At 41.0% G+C, this 26,525-nt stretch overlaps 1 non-coding gene across 1 annotated transcript; it reads left to right on the forward strand.

Moving 5' to 3' along the window:
• The first annotated feature begins 4,616 nt into the window (after positions 1-4,616).
• Trnar-ucu (transfer RNA arginine (anticodon UCU)) lies at positions 4,617-4,690 on the forward strand. Its single transcript has one exon. It is a non-coding gene; the product is annotated as a tRNA-Arg (tRNA).
• Positions 4,691-26,525: the final 21,835 nt, after the last annotated feature.

Below are 26,525 nucleotides of genomic sequence, written 5' to 3' on the forward strand. Positions count from 1 at the left end.
GTATCTGAAGAATGGAAGGGAAAAACTGGGAAGGACCAAAAAGTCATTCTGAACCAGCCTCAGGAAGCTGGCACCATGTGGACTGGGTAGAAAGAGATTCAGAACAGGCAGTGTAGATTGGAGACTTAAGGAGAGGTCTCTCTTTGGTCAAGAAGGACAAGGAACCTAGCAGGAGAGGAGACCAGTACTAAATGGATGATGGGTAAGTAAAGAAGTCTGAGGAATGAAATCTGGAGAAAGGAGAAAAAGGGCCTGAGGCTGAAGGGCTGATGGTAACTCAGATCTGGTAGCAACAGAGCATAATGAGAGAAGAGTGTGGAGGCTAGGGAAACTCAGGGAGCCTTAAGGATGATGACTAAGGCGGACAGAGATAGAAAAGGGCAGCAGTCTGAGGCTGGGAGAGACCAGGAACCGTGAGTTTAGACAAAAGCTTTTGGAGTAGATGAGAACGGAGTGGGGCTTGGCCAAGAAATTGAACTTTACAAAGAGTGACAGGATGGTAAGAGGATTAGGGAAGGCCAGCTGCAGAATGTGGGAAGAAGTGCAATGGACATGAATCATGAGAGGTGTGGATGGAGGGAAAGGGACATTTTAAAGTGAAGTTACTAAGGGTTATGTATAGTGAGGAAGAAGGAGAAATTGATGGGATGGCGAAGGGAAACTGTAAGATGACAGGACTGGGGACACAAGAAAGTGATAGATTGGGGGTTAGAAACAGGATAGAGAGCCCATATTCTAAAGATGAAAAAAGGGGTTGATGTGGAGAGTTAGCACCAGAAATTAATTCATTTGTGGGAGGGTCTGGGTGAACTAGAAAGTTTTCTTTGAAATTCCCATAAAGATAATGGTGGAACCTGACAGCCATTTGTCCTTTCACTCATCAAAACTGTTGACTCCCTCATCCTTTCTGTGTGGAAGTCACTGTGACCTGGTCTAGCTCCTGAGATGCAGCACATTGTCAAGCTAGATTGGTCTGGGTCTACTTTCTGGAATGCTTGGGAAGACTGAGCTAACCTGGAATGATTTCTGAAAGTTGGAGAAGATGAGTAAGGAAAATTTGTTCTGCATTTGTCTTTCTTTAGTTTGATTCTCAGGTTTAATAATTACCTGGATTATCTCCTTTCTTCTCAGAAAAGAGCAAAGGGGATACAGAGGAAGCAAACAATTTGCAGGAGGCTTTGGGAACCTAGATGCTTCATCACAATGGTTAGGAACACACAGGATAGGAATAGGCAAATCAACATGGAACAAGATTCCAAAGGATGAAAGAATTGAAGGACTTTGTGTTGTAGATATGTCCATTTTATCCTTTTTTAAGGCATAGGGAGTTAAGATCTGAACATCTGCGGATTCTGCAGAGTAAGCCTAGCACCAGAGGCTCAACATTGCCAACCACCTTTTTTAGCCGTCCTGGGAGATGCTCACAGGAGCAATGAGGTGGGTCAATTCCCAAGGGTGAGCTAGTAAGAGGGAGCTGATCAAAGGTGGAAGATGGTATATGGAAACCATTTCTAGAGGGAGTGCCCAGACTAGATTGAACAAATAGGGTTTGTGATGTTGTAGGGACTGGGGGATGAAAATAAAGTGTCTGAGGGGGTGCTATCCAAATAACTGTCTCTTTATCTTACTCTGATAATATCCCTTGGCTTTTAAAGTATGGTCTTTTCCTAAAGAAAGTCCTAAGACCATGTAAAATATGGGAATTGATTGTGATTTTTTTTTTCTGGACCAAAGAGCAAAATAAATTTTTTTATTTGTCATATGTATCCCAGCCACACTTAATGAATGAAATAATGCATGAGCATCACAGTTTGTCTGTAGGGTCACTAAGTGGTATTCAATTAGAGGCATGAGTAATGTTTGAGTCACATATCTTTGGAGAATTAAATCAGTTCTCCTGTTTTATTTTTTTTTTTGTGGGAAATATACTTATCTTCTTAAGGGTTTACATAATCACAAATGGCATGTACCTGGTTTAAAAGAACAAAAAATGTACTGTCCTTAACCATTTCGAGTGGCTTAGCTTCATCTTTCCTGCCCCTTTAAAAATCCAGCTTTATTTGATTGTTCCCCTCCTTATTTTTAAATTGAAAACCTAGTTAGGAGACATTATTCACACTGTTGAGAAGCTTGTCTGACTTATGAATGATAAAACAAAAGATGTCAGAGAGACGAAGTCCAGTATTTTTGTTGATAATAGATTCTAAGTACAAAGAGTCCCTGAAAAAAGTTTTTTTTTTTTTTTCTCTAATAGAGAGATTTCTGTGGGATAGTGAGAGGATGTTGAAGGAGGGATAATTCAAGGGAAGGAATAGATCCAGACAACAGGGTTTCTGTGTGGACTTGGAAACTTGACTCCTTATTTGGTGTACAACAGAATGATTCCCTTCTTTTCTGCCATACATCTTTAGAGTCTTAGGCACATTGGAATTGACCTACAGGATCTTTGAGGGTGGGACCATACCATAACTTACTTTCACTGTCCCATCCCCAGCAACCAGTGAGAACATTGCAAATGAATGAAGTTCCTGGAGGGAGTTGAAGAGGTGACCTCTACTTAGAGGTTGTGGAGAATACATGATCTAAGAGGCAGGGAAGCTTTGGGCTTAACTAGGGACTGACAAAATCTTGGGTATAGGACAGTATCTTTACGGAGAGCAAAGGTTGTGGTGTGTGTGTGTGTGTGTGTGTGTGTGTGTGTGTGTAAAAGAACATGGAGCCTTGGCAGGAAGTGTTCTCAGAAGCTGACCTTGCGTTCCCTTTACATGTGAGCAGGGCCTTTGTGACTGAGCTTCCCTTTACAGACACATGAACCTCTGAACTGATCCCTGGCCAGCACCTTGTTCATGGCCACTTGGAATACTACAGTCTCTGGCTGGTGTTCAGTTTTGTGTGACATGTTCTTGAACTAGTCTAGGGTAAATGTATTAAGAAGGACCTATTCTTTGCCTCCTTGTTTTATGTTTATAATATGCATCTACTTCACATTTCTGTCTGGAAATCATATGTGGAAGGTCATCTTGGTTGAAGTTAGCTATTTTTCCCTGGTGGTAGAGTCTTTTGCTTTCATCTATGCCCTGAATCACCTTGGTGGTGTTTCCTACCAGGTCTCATCCTTGGGGTGATAAGGATGGGTAGGGAAGTGTGCGTTCAAGTGCTGTCTTGGAATTTGGACAATCCTTAAAGTTCTTCCTATTTGAGCAGTTATGTTGGTCCTTTACTTGCTCAATACCTAGTGTGACAGGTTAGGACTATATTGGGTTATAATTGGAGTCTATGGACAGGGTCCAGAGCTGTAGATTGTGGAAACACACCATGAGAGAGGAGGAGAGGAGTCTGAGTCTGCTCTCTGCTTTTACTGTAACCTTTTGAGTGGGAGTGGGGTGGTAAACACTTGAATCAAATCTTTAAATCAATGCATTATCATTGGAAGCATAGAGGTCAATTATCTCAATGTGTCTGGGAACCATATAGGAGAAAATAAGTTGAAGGTGAGATAAGAAGGACTTGGATTAGACATTCAAAAGAACTGGCACAGAGGAAATTATAAACAACAGTGATTATGGAATTGTCTTCTCTGGGAGGTTTTTAAAAATAGGAAATGATTTCTTGGATCTGGACTGGGTTTGGGAAGTTTTTATATATGGTTATGGAGAGTTGGTCAGTTTAATCATACTTGGATGCCTCTAGCAAACTCAGACAGCTGAGAAATCCTCCCTTCTTAAATTAGGAAAATATATTCCCTGGGAGGAAAGATCCGCAGGGACTTAGGGATAGAGTGGGTGGGGGGAAGGGACACAGGTTTTTAAAGACTATGTCCCTTGACTGAGAGACCCACCTGTATTTCATTAGAGAAATGCCATTCTTACCCTCTCTCCCCACGTGTACACACGCAAACTCTTAATTTCTGTCTCTGTCACACACACACACACACACACACACACTACACTGCTCCGTTTCTACTCTAGTCCCTAATTCTAGTGAAGATGCTGAGGAACATCAGATCAGTCTCCTGGTACCTCTTCTCTGGGCTCGACAGATAAATTCTGACAGCTGAGGAACGGGCCAGATTCCTGGAGCCCAGCTTTCCTGCCATTCTCTGCCGCCATTCAGTGTTTCTTCGCAGAAGCAGCTCCTTTGTTTCTGGGATCCAGGGTTTTCCCTGAATCCCCCAGCTTTGCCCAGCCCCAGCCTGAAAATAGCTGGACCGGGATGAAACCACAGTGAAGGAATGGGGGTGGAGGTAGAGATGGCTTCTGCCTTCTCTGCCAGGCTGGGTGCACTTGACTTCATTAGCATGAGAATAGAGAGACTTCCCCGTATCCTCTCTTAGGGATGGAGAGGAAAGGAGAGCAAAGTCTCTAGCTCTGTCCTACCCTATCAGGGATTCTGAGACTGGGAAAATGACCACTGTCACATTCCTCCAATCCTCTGAGGATCCTAGGACCCACGATATTGAAAAAAGCTTTGATGGAGCCGGCTGGTGGATCTCCACTCCAGATTTTCCAGCTGTCCCTGTCCCCCCACCGCTCAGAGAGCAGGATGCTGAGATGGCTCGGTGATGCAGAAGGTATGTGCTTTTTCAGTTCTGGTGCTGATGCTGTGTGTGTGGTGAGGTCTCTGTGGCGCAATGGACGAGCGCGCTGGACTTCTAATCCAGAGGTTCCGGGTTCGAGTCCCGGCAGAGATGGTCACCTGGCAGGTGCCTCTTTTGTTTCGAATGCTGTAATGCTAGGTTGATAATTATATTTATTCCTCCCTGGAGGCTTTGGGGAGAGAAAGGAAAGCCTTTTCCTTGAGAATCCCAGACCTCCTTTCCTTTTGCATTTTCTCCCTTTTTATTTTTTCTCTGTTTCTCCCTTCCTGATTTTCATTGTCTAATGAAGGCTCAGATGTCTGCTGCATCTCTGCTCAATTTGACCCACACAGCCTTTGAATCCTTGCTTCATAATGGGATAATTGATACATTGCGACCAAGAAGCCAGCTCACAGGTTCTGGAACCACTACGGTTCTCATCCTTTTTACCTCTGAGAACACAGAAAGGCAGATTGACTCATATGCAAAGGAGGAAATGTCCAGCTGTCCTCTAAGGTAATACCCACCTTGACCGAGGTATTCTTTTTTGGGCCAGCAGATGGTAGGGGTCATGTAGAGAATAATTTCTTGCACTTTGTCAGCTATACTTTTGTATTCCTAGGGATTTGGGGGCTAAAGCTGATAACTCACTTCCTCTTACATTTCAAAGGTGAAATGTAATCATTACTCTTTGTCTCAGTGGAATAAACCACACAGCAACACACTAATTACCAGGGGTAAGTTGGATGAGCTTGTTCCCAGAAAGTTAAGTTCTTATGCTCAAATGCTTTCACTGTGTAGTTTGCTGTACCCTTTCTGTTTGCAGGACAAGGTTTGAGGGTTGTTGAGATTTTTTTTTTTTTTCTCCAACAAGCTGATTCTCACCTCTTCTCTCATCCTGCATTCACTTCTGTTCCCTGTCTCATCTAATGGGCCACATTCAGGCAGACTGGGAACCTGGTCACATCAGGATGTAGCTCCGAGTTTCTATTTTGAGCTGACCTGACTTTCTCACTTGCACATCGCTGCTCGGGCCAAGGGATGGCCCAGGCCAAGGACTGACCTCCACCTCAAGTGAACCCAAGAAACCTAAGAGGACAGCTTCCTCTGCCTGGTGGAGAGTCAGCATCCCTTCCACATGGTACACTGAATGGAGTACCAGAGAATACAACCATGGCCTTAGACTCTGAGGAAGATGGGATGGGAGAAGCGGAGTGTCCAAATAACCAGTTTAACCAAACCATGCCAAGGGTCGGGGGAAAGATGGGGCAGACGAGGACTCTGGATGGGGGTTGGTGCCTTTTCCTTTGACATGTGTGTATCTGCCACAAGTTAAAACTCCTGAAATTCTTTTGAAGTAGTAGCCTTTTAAGGAAACTTAAAATTCTTGTCCTAGGAGTTAATATAACTTTACCTTTCTGCATTACCCTGGAGGAATGCCAACCTCAGCTGTTAAGTTATTACCCAACAGCCCTGTGGATATGCACTTTGGAGGATACTGGTATGAACCAGAAATTCCTTAAAACTTCCTCCTGGATTCTTTTGTTTATTGTTAACTTATTTTATTTTTGATATTTTTGGTTTATGCCCTGACCTGAGAGGAAAAATTAGTGTGCTGGAGGGGGTAGGGAGGGAAAGTGGGGAGGGAGTTTAGAAAAGGGATGTTATATTTTCAACAATAATCCAAACATTATGTTTTTCCTCTCCCCGCCCCACCCCAGTACTGGGAATTGAACCCAGGGGTGCTCTAACACTGAACTATATTCCCTTCCCTTTTAAATTTTATGTTGAAAAAGGTCTCTCTGAGTTGTACAGACAGGTCTTAAACTTGCAATCTTCCTGCCTCAGCCTCCAGAGTAGCTGGCATGTACCACTGTGCCTGGCTTCATGCAGTCTTTTGAGATCCCCCTGTCTCATGCTATTGTAATGGGGCTGCTCAGCAGTAAGACATCTGAGAGAAAGGAGATTGTTGTCATATGCACTGTTTAAAGTCAGGGCGAGGGTGCAGGTTCATTATGGCCCACTCTAGGATTTGTTCAAGCCTGGAAGCTTTCTGGGAATAATAATCAGACTTCATGGAATTATGGGGTCAGTGGACAGGGGTGGGAACAGGGAGAGGGTATGTACCCAGCTAGTCACTGAGTTGGGATTTGTTCACTTTTGATCAGCGTGTGAGATAGCCAGCTCCTTATGTGAGATCTATGCCAGTGACAATTAAAACCCATAGAGTCACCCAAGCCTGATTTTAGCCTGTCATTTCTGTTTCAGAGGGCTTTGGTATAAGTCATAGCTTTGCCAATTTGCTCAATCTCTGAACTTTAATTCACTTATTTGTAGAAATGAGGTCATACTATCTTTCATACACATGTGAAAATGGATGAGAAAGCCCATTGTACAGCTCTGTACATATATGTGGACTACATTAATTTTCTGGTTGCTTTCATCTGTCTCTTCAGCATGTGAGAAAGGTGACTGGCCACAAAGTGGGAGGTGAGAGGGTCTGAATGATTAACTCCGACCTGGAGTATCCTGGGTGACTTTGTACCATTAACTAGGGCTGGTGCTGGCACAGGACAGGACAAGAAAGAGGATGGAGTGGATACTTCTAGCTGGTGTGGTCCTCTAGAGGATGGCTGGTCCCGCTGCACTTCAGGGGACCTCATCTCAGCTAGACAGGTAGAAAAGTCCACCCCACTGAGTGGAACGAGAAGCTTCCATAGTCTTAACCATCAGCCAGCTTTTGGTTATCTGCACTTGTCTCTGAGGGGTGATGCTTTGGGGACTTGAAGAGGATATCATCAGGACTACAGGAAGCTTTTCTGCATTGGTGAAATTCTTCCATATGCCATAGCAATTTTCTTCTTAATACAGGAGGTATAACTCCCAATTTATGAATTTCATAATTATTATATTTTTAAAATACTCAGAATACAAAATAGAAATAGTTATTTTTTAAAGTCAGCCACTTTACCACAGGACTCAAATGCTTCAGAGGTGCTGGAACTGATCGTTAATTGCAAAGTATGTGGGCAGACATGTCTTATTTATTATTGTATTCTCAGTATCTGAAATATGGTAGGCATTTGATGGATATATTTGAAAGAATTAACGCTGACTTAGATTGGCTATAAATTATGTAGATAGGAAAAAGAAAGAGATTTCTCTTAGCTCCTAGGCAGCAAGAAAACAGGCAATAGCTTCATGCATTAATTCATTTACTTAACAAATATTCATCATTTTGTGTCACTTACCATTGTTCCAGACAGTGGCATCCAAAATAGCAACCCCTGTCACCCTCAGGAGTGCATATTTTTATGACCAAGACATGAAAGGTTAAAGTGTGTGTGTGTGTGTGTGTGTGTGTGTGTGTGTGTGTGTGTTTTACTAAGGATTGAACTCAGGCACTTTACAACTGAACTACATCCCCAGCCCTTTTTATTATGTTTTAAATTTTGAGGCAGGGTCTCACTAAATTTCCCAGGCTGATCTCAAACTTGTGATCCTCCTGCCTGGGCCTCCCGAGTTGCTGGGATTACAGGCATGTACTATCATGTCTGGTTAGATAGCTAAATGTTAAAACAGAATTTTAGGTGGAATTAGGTACTGTGGGGGAATTTGAATGATGGGGATAGAGAGTGATATGAGTGGTGGTTTTGGGGCCCTCTTGTAGGGAGTGAGGACCTAAAAGAAGAGGGGTTGGGTGAGATCCAGAAGATTGGTACTTCATGCAAAGAAACACCAAGAGTGGACACCCTGAGGTTTGGACCAATTTGAAGGGAAGCCCAAAGGTCAGTGTGGTGGGTGGAGAGGTGATGGAGAGAGTTTAAGGGTCAGAGTTTAATACTGTGCATGCCACCAAGAGCAGTGCTGATCCTGTCACATCCAACTCTGCCTGATTAAGTCAAGTATTTACTTAAGACTCTTTTATTCTCCTACAATTAAATCCAGAGGTAACATAACCTTCCTACTCAAATTAATTAAAACAAATCAATATGATAGAGTAATTGTAATATATGAGAGAAATAAAAGGAAATAAATTTATAATAAATAGTATGCATTTTAGTATGTAAATGCTACATTAGCATTTTTCTTTCTTTATGAAGAATGGTCTTGAATACCGGAGCTTCACAGGGAAACCAAGGCAGACATTGCTGCATTGCTGACTTAAATATCATGAGAGAGAGCTGGGGGTGTACCTTAGTAGTAGAGCACTTGCCTGACATGTGTGAAACCCTGGATTCAATCCCCAGTACTGTGATAGATAGATAGATAAATTAATAAATACCGTATTTTTTTTTAAAAAAGGACATCATCCATTAGCAGTGTCATTTCCAAATCTGGTGAAGACTTTTTGTTAAATTTTTTATCAGAACAAAGTAAATCTTGCAAAACACACAGTACACAGTACTTTGCATTTCTGGGAGCTTTAGGAAGTTTTAAAACCATGCATAAAACTCTTTTGTCTTCATATATGTAAAAATGAGTTAGACTTCAGACTCAGATACCAGCGAATAGGTTTTTAGTAGGTGATTCAAAAAAAGTACGTAACATGGGCAATTCTTCGCATGAGATGTTCCTGCTTGTCATTAGATACATAAATCCCAGATACCCTTCCTCTCTATAGTTAGTGGGGGTCTCCAGTCATTTTGACAAAAAAAAAAAAAACTACTCTACCAAATTTTCAGACCACTTCAGAGGTGATGGCTGCCCCTTCAGCAACCATGGACATGGGGCTTGTAGGTCAGACTTTCCTGCATGTTGGTGAGGCCTGCTGGTGGGTTTTGAGGAAGGCTGACAAGTTTAAAGGCTGTTGGCAGAGAACAGACTGGGTTGGAGATGCAGGCAGGTTTGTAGTTCTGCTAGGCCCACAGCCTTGCAGAAGCAACAGGGGGTGGCACTGTGGTTTCCAAGGGCTGGTTCTGCTGTCACCAGAGATGGGGAGTTTTATAATAGTGTCCACCTACAAAAGTGATTTATTAACTCTGGAGAGCAGACCTGGCACACATCACTTACATTTTGTCTGGGAACTGGTTATTTTTACTTATTGTCATTACCATAGTTGTCACCTACCAGTGAACATGTTCATTTTGCTTGTATTTAAAATCCGTAGCAAATAGAGCATACTCCCTAAAACAGTATTGCAGTGTTTATGTCCATAGTAACTCCCATAAATTATCATGGAACAGAGTGTCTTTAAACTTCCCTATGTCCTCCTCAGAGGTTAGATGAATTTTTTTTCTCTGTGATAGAAATACTATTCTGCAGTGTCCTTTTGAGAGAATAAATAGTGAGATGTGGAGTATTATGATAAGGGAAGCTGAAAACCATCAGCATGGTAGAAGGAGCAATTTCATGGGAATGATACAGACCTGGGTCCAAATCTGGGGTCTTACTGTTTACTTGTGTGATTGGGGCACACATTAGGTCTCTCTGAACCTTGAATTCCTCACCTAGAAAATGATCCACATCTTCTCCAGAATTAACTAAAGGAAGATATAAAACAGTGTCTGGATTAGATAGACAGTGTGTCTGGATACCCAGTAAGAGCTAATGCAAATGCTGACTTCCTTTGTTTATGGATGATTCTGTCAACCCGTCTTCTCCAGATTGCATGTATTGAGCTGGTTTCTTAGAGACCATGCTTGAACATTGGAGGGACTTAGCCTTGAACCGCACGTTTCCATCCCTTGAAAATGCTTGGGCTGAGTGGAGGCCTAGTGGAGGTAAACAAATGCATAATGTACTTTAGACAGTGGTTCGCTCCAAGAGCACTTCTCCCCACTGTGATCACTTTGGGAGCCCTGATTTCTCTCTGGAGCTTTGAGCAGAGAAACCCTGAAGCAATCCTTAGTCTAGCTCTGGAAGCAAGGTTTCCTAGGCTCTGTGGAGAGGGTCACAGGACACCTTTTCTGTGTGCAGCAATGCAGGGATTTATAGCCAGGTATGCCGGCATCTGTCTGGAGAAGGCAGGTGTCTTGAGGGATGGAAGTAGGCTCAAAACAAATGCCTGGGAGCTGGGAGGAGATTGGAGACCAGAGCTTGGCTGCTGCATTCCTGGACAGATCCCTTTCTGGGAGAATTCCCTTCTTGGATTCAGCTCAGTCTGACTCTCAGGGGACTATCTTCTGGGAATCACTTAACAACCCCTAATAATCTTGTCTTTTTTTTTTTTTTTTTTTTTTTTTTTTGCTGCATCAATAGACCACTTTTCAGGAGAGAAACGTACCATCTAAAATAGCAGACGATTCAGAACCAGTTGTATTTATTTTAAGAGAACACGAAACATTTTCCTTTTCTAATTATGGCCGAACTTCTGACAGTGCTTTCTTCCCCCCTCTTTCTTTCAGTGTGTTCCTGATGGCAGAAGAGAGTGATTGCTTGCTCCTGGGTTTCAGGACATGGTCCAAAGTGGCCTGTGTCAAGCACATTTCTCTGGAGTCTTACATTTTATGTTATATTCTAGTACACATTTTGGGCTCTCATTCATTGTATTGGGCACTTTTGAGGTATAAAAATTATTTGCTGGCTTCAAATCTTAGAGGAAGAGTGATGCCTGGCATGACCATATATGGACGCCTGTCATTCCCTAGTTATTAAAGCACAGAACTATATTAATACTAAAAGTGAGTTTGTGACACCTGAGTATCTTTTCTGAGATGAAAAGGCAGGTAGTCTAGAAACAGGTTAAGTAGATAGAAACCCATAAGGTCGAATGAACAAACATTAATTCATCTACTCTTTTTACAAAGATTAATTTAGTACCTACTATGTACTAAACCCTGGACTAGGTACAATAATCAGCAAAAAGAGACAGATTATCACACAGACATATGCAAAATTTTAAGTGTGAATGGGAGAGAGCTCTATGGAGCAGGAAAGGTCTATGGCTGGGGGAGTGGGCTCTTTCAAGGAGGTCAAGCCAACTTCCTCCAGGATGTGGCTCTTGACTGCATCTAAATGGTAAGTAGAAAAAAAATCTGGGCAAAGAGTGTAGAAAAGAGCTTGGTAGATAGAGGTAAAGCATACGCTGAAGTGTTGTGGGAAGGGAAACACCATGTATGAAGAACTGAAAAGCAAGTTTCGTTTGACTACAAAGAGTAAGGGAGAAGGGTGGCATGATGTCAAGTTGGATGGAGAAGCAGGAGGAAGGCCCCAGAGGGCCTTGTAGTCCCTGTAAGGGGTTTTGTCCTTATCCCCCAAACAGTGGGAGATCACTGAAGGGATTTAAGCCAAAGAATAACATGATCAGATTTGCATTTTGGAAAAATGACTCCAGCTGCTGCTCAGAGAAAGGTGGAAGGCCGCCAGATAGATACTGGAGCTGAACCAGAAGTTTACACCAAGATTTGTTGCGAAAAGCAAAGTTAGGTTGGGTTAAGGTAAAAATGGCAGTGGTGGTAATGGCAAATAGAGAAGGCGATGATTTTAGAGATATCTGTGAGCTAAACCGTGCAAGATTTGCTGATGGATTGGAAGTGGTAGATGGAGGGAGGAGTTAACCAGGCTGGATTGTGTTTTGCATACCATCACCAGGATGGGAAACAATGGAAGCAGGCCAGATTTGAGAAAGAAAAGAGTGAGTTCAATCTTGAGCTTCTAAATTTGAGGTGCTTTTGAGAGATGCAAGAGGGGATGTCATGTTTATATGCAGTTGAGAACTGGGCCAGGGTCCGAACTAATTTAATTTTGGAATTCATCTGCATATTGGAGGAATTTGAAGCCAAATTCTGAAAGCACTTAGGACAAAGTATTTGGAGGGGAAGAAAGAGGGCCTAAGAATGAGCTAAGAGGAACACCAACATCTAATAGCAAAGAAGAGGGGAGTTATACCAGAATATTATAATTTCTGAAGACAGGGAAGAGAAGGGAGTGTCTAAGAGGGTATTTGATGGGCATCACATACTGCAGAGAAGTCAAAAAAGACAATAACTAAAATATGTCCATCTGAGTAAGTGACATAAAAGAGAGTTGTTTTGGTTTCTGTGGAATATTGGGTTAGAAAACCAGGTTGGAGGGCATAGGAGGTAAGGACATTGAGGCAATGCATGCTGCTAAACTTGGAAGTTTGGATGACAGGAAGGTGATGAGCTGGAAGGGATGAGGGGTCTAACGAGATTCTTTTGTTTTTTTTGCTTTAACTGTTTGATATCAATTTCACAAATAAATGAAAGTAGACAGAATAGTTTTACAAACCCTGGTACCCACCACTGAGTTTCAATAATGATATGCTTAGGGCCAAACATATCTATAGCTCCACCTATTTTTATTTCTTCATGGAACAGACATGACTTTATCCACAAAATCTTTAGGAATCAGAGTCATGAATATTCATAATCAGATGAAAAACCATTGGCAGCCCAGATTTCTGAGAAAGTAAGGGGGGCAAAAGATTCAGACTACAGGTGAAGGGATTCTCTTTAAGTAAACAGAGGACCAGCTCTTCTGTTGCTATCAGGAAGAAAGAGGGTAGATGTGAAGATGTAGACTTGCACGTTCTATGCAAGAAAATTTCATCCAGTGGTGGTGGTGGTGGCACCTGTCTTCCTAAGAAGGTGTTCATCAGGTCAAAGAGAAATTGAGATTGGAACTTGGAAAATACTATTCTTGTTATTGACTTGAGGTAGGATAGGATGGAATTTAGAGCTGCCAGAACACTGGAAGTAGAGCAGGAAATCCCAGGAAGGAGGGAGGCTAGGGTGGAATTTTATCCAGTGGTGTCCTGGCAGCTCCTCTTCCTGTTCCTTCTTTCATAGCAATTAGCTATGTCATGGTAGAGAACTGGGACAAAGGGAAGGAGCTGGATATTTGAGAGCACAGAAATGTGGACTAGTTATTGTGGAGAGTGAGAGGATGATAATATAGCTGAGAGATGCAGAGTATTTACTAGGCAGTATTAAGGACTCATTTGGAGGGGATAAATGGACTCTGAGAAGCAGATTCAACTCACATACAGTACGTGTCCTCCTGTATGTCCAGCTTGTCAGTGTTAGCCTTAATAACATAGTGCTCTTGTTACTCTGTTCCCTAGTGGAGGAATGTTTCCGTGTGCATATAAAAGTGCATGTTCTACACAGGGTGTGGATTCCACAGTCTTCTGAGTTTGTGGTCAGAATATTTATGTCACAAAAGGGAGGTGGTTTTAATCCTTAGAGCGTAGGTGTGTTGAGTCCATTGTCACTTGTTTCTCATTAATTGGTTCAGGGCGCCACCTGCTGGAATGCTTGCTCATATTTACCAACCCAGACTTAACCGTTGCAGCATCTAAATTCTGTATTCTTGGAAGTCAGTGTTTTCACCTACAGCATCCTCCCCTGTGAATTGTGAGTTTCATATTTTGGCATCTATATTTGTGGGTCAAAGCAGTAACATTAAAACATGTTTTTTTCTGACCAGATTTTTCTCATTCAGTCAAATACCACATTTACCTTGTTTAAATTCTTTTGTTGTCTATAAAGTTTATCTGCAGTCTATTATATGCAAGAAGAGAAATAAAGGGCCATTATCTGAAATGGTATGAATAAGAAATAGGTTATCAGGTAAAGATATATGAAGTACCAATGGTACAGAGAACAGCCTTGCAAAGATTAAGTAATGTTTTATTTAGCAATATCTCAAATTTGGATTTGGTTGTCCACTTGATTTTTACCCCCAATTTTTCTCCGACAGGTTCCTTAACTACAATGTGTACTTTTTCAGTTTCCAAGCTGACCCTCAGTAAACTAGACTGCTATAAATGTGTTTTTAATAGTCTATATTAACCTGAATGCAGTGCTATTAAAACCTTTTCTCACAGGTCTTTAGGCCACACTACTAGCTCTCTCCATTTCTAGATGTTCACTAAGTCGTTTCTTTCCTTCTAATTTACTCATGCTATAAGAACAGGGAGAGATCATTCTAGCTGCTTCCTCTCTGGTAATTCAGTCAATAACTCGTAATTATGATCATCTTACATATACAAATTCAGTCACGATTCATACTGAATTTAGAGGCATACCAGTACAGAGTCTACTGAATCATTCTCTAAGAAAAAGAGCATTAGTTCATTTACCCACTCAGTCTTTACAAAGTGCCTGCTGTGGGTCAGGAGCTTTGAGAAGCTCCAGGTACCCAGGGGGAACAAGAGGAGCGTGACCCTGGCGCTTACTGGGGTTCTGTACGGTGTGGGAGTCAGGTGTTGATGAAGTTGTCCTGATACATTAGGGCAAACTCACTGTTAAAGGAAGTACTGGGGGTCCTCCTGGAGAAGTGGCATTAAACTATGAAGGGAAGAGAGAACAAAGACATGCCTGGCTGGCTCTGAGACTAAAGCCTAATGCCAAGAACTAGATAGGGTGGGGTGGGGTGGGGGCAAAGGCTAATAAATCTTTTTAAGGAGTTTGGATTTTACCCTAAGAACAAATATCAATGAATGATTTTAAGTGGGTGCATGCGGGAATGATGGGGGTGTCCAAATCAGACTTCTAGCTTAGAAAGATTGTTCTAGCTGGAATTGAGAGAGGGGCTGGAGGAAATCCAGTGTGGGGACTTGTGCAGTCTGGCATTGGCACATATTAGGTAAGTGGAGAGGGAGAAAGGGAATGAATGAGAGATATTTAAGATGTTGATTGAAGACTCCCTGGAAACTGCAGTGAGAGGTGAAGGGAAGGACAGAGTGCAAGATGATTCCTAGCTCTCTGGCTTGAGCAAATGGGAATTGCTCTTTGATGAGACAAGGAATACCACAAAAGAAATAGATTCTCAAAATGGTCAGGAAGGATGAATATTTTCACTTTGGACATATTGCATCTGAGGTTTTTAAGATGTGTGAGTAGATATAGCTCATAGGCAGCTGAATAGACGAGCTTGGAACTCTGAAGAGGAATCTAGTCCAAAGGTACAAGTTAGGAATGATAAGTCTGTTGAGGGTAAATTGATGTTATGGTCGATATCTCATAGAATCTAGGGTGAGAAGAGAAGAATGGCTAAGAAGGAACCCTGTGGAACCCATCATTTAAGAAATTGTTAGAGGAGGCAGAAGCCAGGAATTGAGACTGGCCAGGGAGACAAAAAGAAAGCCAGAGGACTGGTGCTACAGCCAATGAGAAGCTTTTCTCATTTCTGTTGCATGTGCAATAGAATCAAATATTGCTGATAAAGGACTATGTGTTCTTTTGAATTTAGTATTATTAGTATTATGTGGCTTGTCAAGGTATATCACAGTGGAGTGACAGAGTAGATTTCAGTGAGTTCACAAGAGAGTGGGAGATGAGGAAGTTGGAGGCATAAAATTAAAAAGTTTGTCATGAAATGGAATTTGGGGGTAAGGTAGGGAATGGAGGGAACAGTATGTTTAAGTAATATTTTTTCTTTTATTTTTTGCATAGGGAGTGGTTTGGAATGCTTAAATGCTCATGGAAATTATCCCGTAAAGAAAAAAAAAATGCTGAAGGAACAAGAGAGGGGATAGTCAACAGTTCAGTCCCTAAGAAGGCAGCCAGAGATGGTGATAATAATGATGATGATGATGATAATGATGATAATGATGATATTAATGAATTATTATATCCTTCTTTGTGCTGGTACCATTTTAAGAGCATTATCTTGAATCATTCTTACACAACCTCTCTGAGAGGGGAGCTACTGTTATCCTGTTTTTTGAAAAGTGGGAATAAGCCCAGATGGGTACTAAGAAGAACCAACACTAGACAGAGTGGGGAACTAGGATTTGCACCCAGACTGTCTAGAATGAGCCTTACACTATTAGCCATGGTAATTACTGTGGGATCCACAGCCTAGTTGGAGACTAAAATTGGAGGTATTCCCTTTTGCTACTGCCGCTGTTAGAAGGTTGATAGGGCACATATGGATATAGATAAGTGACAGCTTGGCTAGTTTTATTAATTTCATAGGAATGCCATAATAAATTGTGGTTCAAAAATAACAGAAATGAGCTGGACCCAGTGGCACATGCCTGTAATCCTTGTGACTTGGGAGGCTGAGACAGGAAGATTGCGAGTTCAAAGCAAGGTCCAGCAACCATGAGGCGCTAAGCAACTCAGTGAGATCCTGTCTCTAAATAAAATACAAAATTGGGCTGGGGTTGTGGCTCTGTGGTTGAGTGTTTCTGAGTTCAGTCCCCGGTACCTTCCCCTTGCCAAAAATAACAGAAATATATTTTCTCAGAGATTTTGAGTACAGAAATCCACAATGAAGATCAAGGTATAAGCAGGGTCTCATTCTCTCTGAACAGGTTCCTTGTTTGGGACTGCAAACCTTCAGTCTTTGTGTACATCTTTACATATCTCTTCTGTTTCAGATCGCCTTCTGCCTTTCTTCTATAAGGACACCTGCCATTCAATTTCAGGCCCACCTTAAATCCCTCCATTCCCTACCTTACCTTCCTGGCCAGTCTCATCTTTAGATCCTTGAGGAAATCACATTTGCAAAGATACTTTTTCCAAGGTTTTTCCAGCTTTCAAGGATTAGAACTTTGTTGGCGTCCACCATGCAACACACTATAGTTAGGAGACTAAGGAAGTTTCTGTCTTAGTGGAATCTGTTTTTTGAAGTAAGAATTTGAGTAGTTTTCTAACAGTGAGTCCAGATGTAGAGAGAGCGAATGTATGAAGAAAACGAAGAAATCTTGAAGTAATCACTGTTGAAATTGGGAGAGTCAGCTGACTAGGAAACATAGTTTGTGGATTAATGTGGAGAAACCAGATGAAGACTGTAATCATGAATTTATAGTTGAGTGATTTTCTGTACAGCGATTAGCAGCTTGGGTACAAACAGAGAAAGCTGAAGGTTAAAGGGCTTGGGGCCTTGGAGGAGGAGGTGTGAGTGGGAAGGAATGACAAAGGCAGAGGGGATTTAGGACACTGGCAACTGTTTTTTCTATGGAAGGCCAAGAAGTGAAGTTAAGTGGCCATGAAAGTCAAGTCAGGAGCCAAATAGCAGTGAAAACAGCGGGAGTAACTTAGTAAGCTAGCTGTAATGATACAAGGCTACTCTCTAAGTATGGAATATTTGATTATATTATTTTAAACAAAAAAAATCTGGATTAGTGATTGCAGTAGAGACAAAAAGAAGTTTAATGGATTTGGAAGAGTTGAAGAAAAGAGAAAGCAGGATATGGACAGGCCAGCCATGTGATGCAGTCATACAGAGAAATGGCAGGACTTGGGATGGAGAAAGCTGCTAATGGTGTGTGTGTGTGTTTATTATACACACACTATACATTTGTGCACATATATATGCACATACATATATAATATATATATGAGAGAGATTTATGATTTATTATAAGGAATTGGCTCATGTGATTATGGAAGCTAACCAAGTCCAGATCCGAGAAAGCTGGTGGTATAGTTCTGGTCTGAGCCTGAAGCCTTGAGAACTAGAAGAGCTGATGGTATAAGTTCTAGCCCAAATCTGAGTCTGAAGATGAGAGCAGACCACTGTCTTATCTTAAAGGCAGTCAGGCAGAGAGAAAGAATTCTTCCTTATTAATCCCTTTTCCATTCAGGTTTCCAACAGACTGAGGAAAGCAATGTGTTTTACTCAATCTACTTATTGAAATGTTTTTCTTATCCTGAAGTACCCTCAAGGACAAACCCATAAAAAAATGTATGACCTGGGCACCTTGTTTCTGAGGCGAATTGAAACCAAAAGTTAACCATCACATGTATTTCAATTACACATATGGTCTTAGCACATTAATATTGTCTCAATTATAAAATAAAGGGGTGAACCACATTATTTCTGAAGATATGCCTGATTTTTTTCTGTTTATTTATTTATTGCTTGTAGTACTGGGGGTTGAACCCAGGGGTGCTTAACTACCATTTTTATTTTTTATTTTGAGACAGGATCTCACTAGGTTGCTTAGGGCCTCACTAAATTGCTGAGGATGGCCTCAAACTTGTGATCCTCCTGCCCCACTCTTCTGAGTTGCAGGGATTACAGGCATGCACCACCAAGCCCAGCATTGGTAGAGCAACTTTTAACAGCACATGAAAAGAATGCTGCTGTTGCTTGAAATAGATATGTTGTAAAGGTGGGTCGCATATGTTTTGTAATGTAGAGTGCTCCAAATAAATAGTCAGTACTTTTGGAGGTAGAGGGTGGGGAGGAGGTGATGTGTGGAGGTATGGCATGTCTATCTAGCTTTGGGTCAAGGAATGAAAAGTGTGAATAGAGCAGCGAGTGGAGCCTTGGTTTAAATACTTCTGGTTGGAGGAATTAGGTAGAGGGAAGTCTCGAGGATGAAGATCTTCTTAGATTTGCACATTACAACTTCTTGGATTTTCACACTGTGTTCACTCTGCTTGGAGTGCTCTTCTTCTATTTCCTCATTAGTAACTTCAAACACCCTGTGTGACATCAGCTCCTCTGGGTAGCCCTTCTTGACTTAGTCCACCCACCCTATCTAGATCAGGAATCCACCAGTCCACCCATGACGTTCTTTGTGGCCCTCTGCCTCGGCACTCACCATACTGTGTTTACTTGACTACTATTTCTGTCTCATCAACATAGTGATTGGCACAGAAGAAGTGACAAATTCATTTATAAGAAATCATTATTTTTTTGCAAGTTTATGATAAATTTGTTATTGTCTTGCTCCTATCACCATATTTAGTAGCTGTTTTATTCCAGGCACGATCCCTAGAAACGAGGACATCATGATACAAAGTCTTGACTCTCTTGAGGCACCTGCTCTAATAGGAGAGATGGGATGAAAAGGAGAGCAATAGAATAAATAAGTGAATGGATGAAGTGGTTGCAAGTGGTTTGTTATGGAGTGAACAGAGGCGATTGCAATGGAGACAGATAGCTTTGGGTGGGATAGACAAAAAGTTTCTTTTGACTGGTGATGTGGGAGGGAAATAATACCATGAGTGAGGAAAATATTACTGTCTTGGAATAATCAAATAACAATGAAGCTAGAAGAATGTGAATTGGAGATTTGTGTTAAGATACATATTGATCAGATTCATTGATGATTTGGATATGGGTAGTGAAGAGAAGAAAAGAATCATGAATATTTCACTGAAGTAATGAATTCCCCAGAACTGATCTGAAGAAGTTTGGAAGAGGGAGAAAAAAACAGTCTTGAGAAAAAGTTCAGAGTTCCATTTGTATTTGGAATGTATATAAATTATTTAAGAGAAGTTTCCAGATGGACAGTTGGATATGCATTTCAAGTTCAACTCAGAGGTTTCAGATATAAACAAAAGAGATCTCCAAAGATTATGCATAAATCTCTGAGATTGATGGATCATTTAGGAAAAGAATGTAGGGAGGAGGGCTCAGAGTCACCTCTTTGGATATCTGATATTTGGCATCTAGGTAAAGGAGGAGGAGCAATTAAAGAAAACTGCAGAGAATCATTCAGTAGGAGGGAGATTTGGGAAGCAAAAAAGAAGGTTCCAAATTAGAGGGAGTGCTGTTGTTCACAGGTTTAGGAAGATGAAGATAGAGAACTTTACATGGCACGGAAGTCAGTAGGTGCTCTGGCATGTAGTTTCAGGGAGTGGTGGAGTATGCAGTCAGGTCTGATGAGGGTCAGAGTACAGGAAGTAGACACAGGATGTGTGAAGAACGGTGCTTATAAATGAGAATAGAGAAATGAACTCCTGGTTTTGCAGAGCTGTGAGTCAGTGAAAGATTGTTACTGTTGTTATATTCTTCATGGAAATAGCAGATTAAGCTGTGGCTCATGAAGATAATTCAGGAAAGGGATGATGTAAGAGTTGAAATCCTCTAGAATTTTAAGAAAAGGTGAAATCCAGAACCAGAGGGGGAGGATGAGCTTTTGGTGGGAAAGTTTCCCTTTCCTTCTTGTCACAGAGGGAGGAAGCAAAAGTTGAGTGGATATAAGGAGGTTAGTTTGCAGGTAAGAAGCTGTGGGGTTTTACATGCAGGGCCTTCTATATGCTCACTGAAACACAAGGTGGAATCATTAACTTAGAATAGGTGAACAAATTATGGGATCTACTCTTCTGATGACGATGAAACTAGTTTTTTTTATTACTAAGGTAGTCAATACCTATGTTTTTGTCTGTACTCCTTGAATTTTTTACTCCTGTTTAGTATGGATGGATTTCTATTCTATGCTTTTTTCTTTCTAAAAGTACTTTGTTGTGGTAGTCAATAGTTTTTTTTGATGAGGTTCAAAATGCTTCATCCTTTTTGTGGCAATAAATCTCACAAACCATGCTTTTAGGACAAGAACTGGTCAGAACAGTTGAGGAGGTAAGCTGGGAACGGTTGATGATTCTAGTTTATAGAGGGGCTTTTAAGAGGCTTTGGAAGAGATGGATATTTGAGAAACAGAGTATTTTTAAAAACAGTATAGAAAGAAAGGAAGGATGTAGGTGACATAATGGAAAAGTTTAAGTTTTCTATGCCTTTCAATATAAAATACTCATTTCCATTTTCAAAAAACTTTGAATGAAATTTATGTTACTAGTTGTCTTCATCTATTTTGACTGCTGTAAACCAAGTACTATAGACTGTTGGCTTACGAACAACAGAAATTTGCTCCTCATGGTTCTGGAGGCTAGGACATCCAAGGTCTAGATTTAATGTCTAGTGAGGTCTTGCTTCATGGCTCATAGATGGCACATTCTGGCTCTATCTTCAGATAGCAGAAGTGGGAACAACTCTTTACTCTCTCTTTCATAGGAGTCCTGGTCCCACTAGCAATCCCAACAGAAAATGGAGTTACTGAGTCATGAGTTACAGTTCTGCTCAGCTTTACAAGGGTATGCTTTATTGCTTTCCAAAATGATTCTATCGATTTTGTATTTTCATTACTACAAATACAAGAGATTTTGCTTCCCCCAATCTCCAGTCTCCAAATACCACCAATTTGTGGGTTAGGGTTTCAACATGTGAATTCCAGGAAGGCATAAACATTCAGACCACAGCATTCATTGAGGCCGACCCTTGCGATGTTACTTGACTCAGGGGGAGTCAGAGCAGATGCTAACCAAGGGGCTCCATGCACATTTGTTTACGTTTTTTTCAACTGTGAAATAGATTATAAAGACCCAGGGGTGTATATAATGCATATGAACAGTTTAAAAATATAATTACAACCACAAAATGAGCACTCCAGGTCCTACAACCAGCTTAAAATGAGAACATTTTCCTTTCCTTTTAAGACTGTTGGGCGAAGCTCCTCAGTGGCAAATGTCTCTCAGTTCCCAGGGCTAACTAGTAATTCCCAGGGTTAACTAGTTTTATCTTACCTATACCTATCCCCAAATAATATGCCACTTCTTTTTGCTTTTTATTTTGTCTTTTGTGGTACTGGTAATTGAACTCAGGGGTGCTCTACCACTGAGCTACATTTCCGGTTTATTTTGAGAGAGTATCTCACTAAATTGTCCAAGGTTGGCCTGTGAACTTGTGATCCTCCTGCCTTTAAACTTTAAATAAAGGGAAATGTATTCTTGCATGAGTTGTTTCTGCTCCCTTCACCATTATATTTTTAAGAGTTATACGTCTTCTCAGGTGCACTGCAGTTTGTGTTCATTGATGTATAGTGATCCAAGGTAGGAGTTTACCACAATTTATTAATGCATTCTGCCTTTGGTCGACCAGTGTTTTGTTTTCAGGTATTTTTTTCTATTATGAACAATGCTGCTGGAATGTATTTGTATCTCCTAGAGCAACTTATTTCAGGGTATATACCTGGGAATAGGATTGCTGAGTCATAGATTATATTCCTGCTCTGCTTCACCAGGTATGTTTTATTGCTTTCTAAAGTGATTCTGCCAATTTCAGGTGTTATTTTCATTACTGATAATACCAGATACTTCACAGACTGGAGGTAGAGCTGTTCCCTAGTAGCTCCTGTGGAGATAGGCAGTGAAATTTTGGTAGTGCATTTTCCTCTTTGTTTTCTTTCCTCCTTCCCTGACTTATTTTCAGATGGGATATATATTTTGTCACATGAATGTGTCCAGGAAGCTTCAAGGAAACTGATAATGTCAAAACCCAGAAAATTCAAAGTTAGAGACAGAAAAGAAGGGGTTATTCCCTGGCACCCATTTTTTTGTTTGTTTGTTTTTGAGGGTCTAGAATGCCCATCAAGCAATGGAGGGGCAGGGGTTTACTTGCAAAATTCTTAGCCCCGGAGTTGAAATGCTTTTTGTGGTCAGGAATTCCCATAGTCACAGTAGAACTGATTGTAAGAACTGCATGTTTTCTACTGTTTTTTTCCAAAAGGCTATGGAAATAAGGATGTAATTCTGCCAGAAATTCTGGTGTCTTGACTCTCAGGTTGGTCCTGACCTTCTGTTTCCCAAAATAAGAGATCTCTACACCTTTTTATCTTGCCTCTTTCCCTCTGGAGGGTCAGCCATGATCCATTCCCATTAGAAAATGAGTCCCTAATGCTCACAAGACCCTGGAAAAGTAGGTATTATTCCAACATTAGAAATGAACCAACTGGGGTTTAGAGAGGTGAGTGACACAGCTTCTGGGTTACAGATTTGAGAACCAAAGCCATGCCCGTCTGATTCCATCTGTGCTTTCTCTGTGGATTGCTCCCTGACCCCTCTGTTCTTTGTAATGTCATATATAATCATGTGATCCTGAACCAGGGTTTTATTCTGTCTGAGCTTTTGGAAAATAACAATTCTCATATTTTTTTTCCACTTTTCCTTTTTATTCTTTCTTATTGGTGCATTATGAAGGACACATAATAATGGAATTCATTGTGCCATATTAATACAAGTAAATAACAATATGATCAGTCTCATTCCCCATTACCTTCCAGTTCACATAGTTTTAATAAATGTTTGTTAAACAATAAAAGTCACTATGTGGATTTCTTATATCCTAGTAGGAACACTGTCGTTGGCCTACAAAGGTCTTCCTCCTTGATGTTATTATTGTTTTTATATGTGTCTCCTAAATCTACCCTCATAGCTTCTGGTTAAGCGTGAGTGTTATTATTCTGTACCCAGTATGTATCTGCAATTAGGTGGGTCTTGGCCATAAAGCTTGCTTCAGTATATTGTTTATCTTTTACTTTGCTTTCACCTGTTCTGCTGACAGAAAGCATACTTCCTCTCATAATGGTCAGAGTTTTTAGTGGAGGCTTTCACAGTGTATGCTGTTACCAACTCATCGCATACTCTGGCTCTGATATTTGTCCCTGAGACGCAGTCAGGCTTGGCGGCACAACCAGCATGCCAATACCCGGCTCCCCGGGGAGGCTGCTATCACTGCCTCCCAGGCTGTTTACCTCTCTAGTCACACCTCACCCTGCTAACAGGGGAGTCAGAAGCAGAGAGAAGGTGGTGTTCCAGTGTGCGAAAAACAATAAAACCAGTTTCTAACTTGGTGTGGCTTGGGAGGAGGATCTATTGCCACCACCTAAGATGCATCCAGAAGGTAAAGTTTTCAGACCTTTCTCCTGCACACCTTCTTGCAATTTCACGTGCCATCAGCACCTAACCTGACTCCATTTTCTCCAGCACTGAGGAGACAGGTGTGCTGGCTGTCAGTGGAACACTGATACACAAAGAATGTAAAGGCCGTGGTCGGAGGAGTTGTTCTTTGTGACCCCCAATACTTTACCCTTAAATAACGAACTGGAACAAAAGGTGGTGTCATGCCACCTGAAGAAAAGTGTTAGGGCCTTTGGCTCCAGTTCTTCTTTGCAATTGGTTGCAATCTTGTTCTATCCTTTAAGTTAGTTAACTGGGGAGAAATTTTCAAAGAATAATGAAGATTACTGAGGATGGCCATAAGAGATCAGAGGGTCATAGCCTAGAAGAGGGACTGGCAAACTTTTTCCATAAAAGACCTACAAGCTTGTTGGGCCCTCTTTCTCTGCAGACTATTATTCTTTGTTTGATTTGCAATCCTTTAAAAATGTAAGAACCATTCTCAGCTCAGATCCTTGCAGAACTAGGCCACAGGCTAGATTTGGCGTATAGTTTCCAGTTCCATAATCTCATCCTTGATTTTACAGGGAAAAAAAAAAAAAAAAACAGTTAATATGGTAAGTTTTGAGAGGAAGCAATGAGCAAGCATGAATAATTAGGAAAGAATTTCTGGAGGACAAAATGAGCTAAGAAAAAGATAGGAAGGATGGAGACTATGAGAAAATTGTTGGGAGGAACTAGGGACAGAAGAAAGGAAGATATGATAGGGGCTAAGATCTGCGCAGTATCTTGAATAAAGAGAATCTGTGAAAATGGAGAAAACAAGTTAGCTTTCCTCCTAAGCAGAGCTAGTGGCAAATACTCCCCAGCCCTGCTGTATAGCAGAGCAGATTCAAATGGGCTTTGAGAGGGAATTTACTCCCATCTTTTGAGTCATAAGGACAGTCCTCTATAAACTCACATGACAAGTCATAGCCCTTCACTTGCCTTCCTGTCACCTTCCAATGCTGTGGCTTAGTGCTTGTTCCATCAGTTCTCACGATTGGAAATAAAAGGCGGGTAAGGTGAAAGCTACCTTTCTGCAGCTTGGCCATGGTGGATGTGAAGGAGAGCAGCAACAGCTGTGGAAAACTTCCTGTGGGCTGGGAAGTACATGCAATAATATCAGCCATGCCAACTTCAGTCAAAATGTGATCTTTTGCCCTCCAGATAACCCACCCTCAGGAAGCAGGCAAGGTGGTAAAAGAGGAAAATCTGAACATGGATTGGGAGGTAATAGACCTCAAAGGGAAAAGAAGGAAAAGAATCTCAAACATGAAACCAGGTTAGAGCACAGATAAATAGGCTACTGTTTAGCTTGAAGATAGTTGAAAAACAGAAACTTCTAAATTTCTTCACCCAGTAAGTCCCAAGTTTTCAGTGCTGTGACTATTTCAGTGAAATCACCACAGGTGCATTCAAATAGATTGGAAATCATAATTTAGAGTTCCATGTAAAATTTGTGATCATTTACATTATCATAAATTTGATCACCAACATAATTCTATAATTTATTATCATTAATAGTATCATAAATATTTTCACTAATCTTTCACCTATTACTTTTCTCAAAAGAGTAGAACTCTAAAATCTTATTGATTTATTTTAAAGTTACCACAAGTGGTATATTTGTTGCTCAATTTAAGCTTCTTAGGTGTCCCATAAATGGGACAATGGGACATATGGGTTAGAAAATATTAGGTATCACAAGAAAGGACCCATGTCCCCCAGAATTAGGAGAAAGCACTGGATTAGGAGTCAGTGTATCTTGGCTTCAGTCTTGACTAGCCTCTTCTTGACTAGCCTTGTGCCTTTCAGGAAAGTAATTTAACTATTCAAGTCTCAGTTTCCTCATGAGGAAAATACAGATGGTACACTATTCCTATTTAATAATGATGTTTTTATTTGTATGTGGATATTAAGGAGCTTTGTAAGCTATAAATAACTGTGATAATGACAGAGACTTTATTTGTGTTAGTATTTCCTCGGTGGGATGACTTTACTTGTGCGTAGCAGGCAGTTACCTATTTGCTGTGATCTGAGGAGTGCCTAAAGGATCAGCTGCCTGTCAAATTTCTTCTAAATTGGACTGTGATAAAATGACTAACTCATCTTCATGAGGTCCAAAGTTTTTACTCAGGTAATTAAATTAGGAACACAACATGCAGATGTTATTGAAGGCAGGGCTCAACTCAGCTGTGGACATCCTAGCTCTTGATTAGCCTGATTCCTGGGAATGTCCTGAGAGAATGGAGCAGAATTGCTATCAAATACAGGGCTTGAGGAACTCAGGGTGACCTTGAGAACATGTGAGGGGAGAAAGCCATAAGAAAGAAGAAAGGCCTTTTGTAAATGACTTCATGGTTTTGACTTAGGCTGGTCTGTTCTGCACAGATCCAAGAGATGGCAGCCTGTGAATTTTTACCTTTGAAATCCTTCCCAGTGCCATTTTTTTTTTTTTTTTTGCCCCCAAACAAGCAGCTCTCAGGATAGTATCCTGACTAATTCTCCTAGAGCTCTTGTGT

The sequence above is a fragment of the Sciurus carolinensis genome, chromosome 1 (assembly GCF_902686445.1).
Source record: "Sciurus carolinensis chromosome 1, mSciCar1.2, whole genome shotgun sequence".
In the NCBI taxonomy this organism is placed as follows: domain Eukaryota; kingdom Metazoa; phylum Chordata; class Mammalia; order Rodentia; family Sciuridae; genus Sciurus; species Sciurus carolinensis.